The sequence below is a fragment of the Formica exsecta genome, unplaced genomic scaffold, assembly GCF_003651465.1.
Source record: "Formica exsecta isolate Colony F162 unplaced genomic scaffold, ASM365146v1 scaffold33, whole genome shotgun sequence".
Classification (NCBI taxonomy): Eukaryota; Metazoa; Arthropoda; class Insecta; order Hymenoptera; family Formicidae; genus Formica; species Formica exsecta.
Genome location: NW_021850553.1, coordinates 1,962,668 through 1,965,714, shown reverse-complemented (window position 1 = coordinate 1,965,714; position 3,047 = coordinate 1,962,668).

Sequence of the window (3,047 nt, the reverse complement as noted above, 5' to 3'; positions counted from 1 at the left end):
TACTAATACTCTACTTTTTTATATACGACGCATACATTTATATATTTACTTATCAGTATATATATATTTAATAAAAGTAGTATGTTTATTTTTATTCACACACACACACACACACACAACTCACACGGTGAGGGGAATATATGTATACTTAAGGGGTGGTAATAATATATTTTATTAAAGCTGTATATATATGTATATATATACAAAATATATATATCTGTGGTTTATAACAATAACATATTATTAATAATTTCGCAATTTTCAAAACAATAATCTTAAATAAGAACTCTTCTCCATTACGATAATTTTCTCTCCTTGAACCACATGCAACTCTTCATAATTTTTATTAATTTAAAATTGATTCATTCTAAAAAAATTCTCTTTGAGAATGATAGCCGAAAAAAAGAGTTTTATTTTAACGATTGATGATATCAAAGTCGATAAGTTATTTATTGAAGTAGTTTGTAATAAGAAATATAGAAGACAGGGGGCGACACTTAAACAGATATTGCATAATAAGAGAATAATGAATTTGTAATCACAATGATGCGCACTCATTCAGTTTTCTATATTCCGTTGATATTGAAAAAATGATACAAAAAACTATATTGTTTTTACATTATGCAGAAGTTGAGTGAGAGCAGCGCACTTGTAATATTAATAAAAAATATTAATAAAAAAGAAGAAATTATATATCTCAAATAGCTATAACGGCTACATTGAAATTATAACTGTTTAGATAAGCATTATTTAAAATTAATTAAATATTTATATTCAATATTTCATTCGTTAAATTAAAATATATAAAATTTTTAATGTAAAGAATTAAAAATTAAAATAAAATTGGAAATAGAAAAAAAATCAAGTTTAAAGAGAGAAAAAAAGAAAAAAGCTTTAAAGCGCAAGAAAAGAAAATTAAAAAGAGAAAAAATTTTTAATTTACTATTTATAATTATTTACTTACTTTAAAAAGAGGTTACTTGGTAAAAAAATTATTTACTTTCTTTCTTCTCTTTTTTCTTAAATATTTATACTGATACTTTTACACGGCTATATTGATGGAAAATATTATAACTTAGAAAATTTGCAAAACTATAACTTCTTAAAATTTTTAAAAGACTTTTTTTGTATAATAAATATCTCCTCACAAGGTTTTTGTTCACAATTGAAACAAAATAATAAATAAATATGAAATTACATATAGATTAGAGCAATATTGTTTAGAGCACATATACGTACTATTAAAAATTCTTTTGGAGCAACTACTATATATATTAAGAAATAGCATCTGAAAAAAATATTTGTAACTGAAAAAATGTTGTAATATTCTTTTTATTGATATTGTCGATATATACATACATACAATATATCGGTTCGTCGCACAACAGAGAGCCGCTGCATCCGCTGACGTCATGTTGACCCGTCGCGACCCCGGCAAACCCCGGCAACGATATTAACATAACGATTTACAATTGCTTATATGCGCGCACAATCGGTTGGTTTCCGCTCATTGACTTTCTTTTCGCGTATCCATTTCACGCGTTTTAATAATTCGTTATTAAGGTCGTCTTAAAACAAAATATACAGAGATGCGAGTAAATTATAAACTAATGATCAGGTAATTGTACATAAAACGCAATGCATTTTGATAATTTGTTTAATAGAACATTCTCATAAAATTTTCAAAATTGTTATACAAAATTTTCAAAATTTTAAAAATATTCCTATAAAAATTTTATTATAAATTTCTAAAATATATAAAGTTCCCTTGAAAATTCGGAAACTTTTAAAAATATTACAATTCTTTTTAAACAATTAACATCTTTACTAATTTTACAATTCCTGAAATAAATAGAAATCTTAGAATTTTTTAAATACTTCAAAATTTTTTTAAATTTGAAAAATACTTTTTAAGATTCTTCAAATTCTTAAAATTTCTAAGAAATCTTAACATTTCTCTTGAGATCTTAGAAGTTTCAGAATTTTTAATGTTTAAAATAATTGTAAAATTCTTTCAGATCTAGCAATTTTTATATTTTTAAAATCTTTCAAATAAAAATAAAATATTTATAAATTTTAAGATGTTTTAACATCATAAACCTTAGTATGATTTTTAATTTTTTATATCTTAAAATTTCTATATTTGACAAAACGAGCTTATAAAATTTTTATTCTGCCCTTTTTATTCTGAGAAATGCGAAAAAAAGTAGTTACTAAATTTTTTTCGCTTATATATATTTTATTTTCTTAGAATTATGATGCTCAAAACATATATAAAAACGATATTTCAGACGACAAATGACAATATATATACAATATATGTAATGATCTAATAATTTAATTACGAGCTATAAAGTGACAAAAATTATATATTATTTAGCACTCCAAAACTTTTCTTTGAAATTAATGAAAGCTTTTATTTTTATATTATATATATATATATATATATATATATATATATATATATATATATATATATATATATATATATATATATATATATATATATATATATATATATATATATATATATATATATATATATATATATATATATATATATATATATATATATAAAGCGCTAATTAAAAGTCTTTCTCTCTTAAAATTTCTCGGAAAGATGGAAATTACATATAATAATCTAAGGCATACATAAGGGCTACGCCCGTTTATAAAAGCAATGACCAAACGATATAGGAAGATCTACTTTTTCACTATTTTTCTCTCTTTTTGCCATCAATCCTCTATCTACGACACTCCCATGTTTGTGAACAACCTACGCCCCCATCGTCATATAGTTTTTCCAAACTATATTGCCATAGTCAACCCTCTCAAGTCTAAAGAGGTCACAACCGTTATAATTTTTATTAAGTTCCATTTTCTGTGTTTGCGTCACATCAAAATAATCTTTCGGAAATTTATAAATGTAAATGTTATTATTGCATTCTAAAAGCACAGGAATCTGATCAAAATTCAAAAAGTATTTGGAATTATTTTTGTATGAACCAAATCCAACTTTTAAAGAAATTACAAAAATAAATAAACAT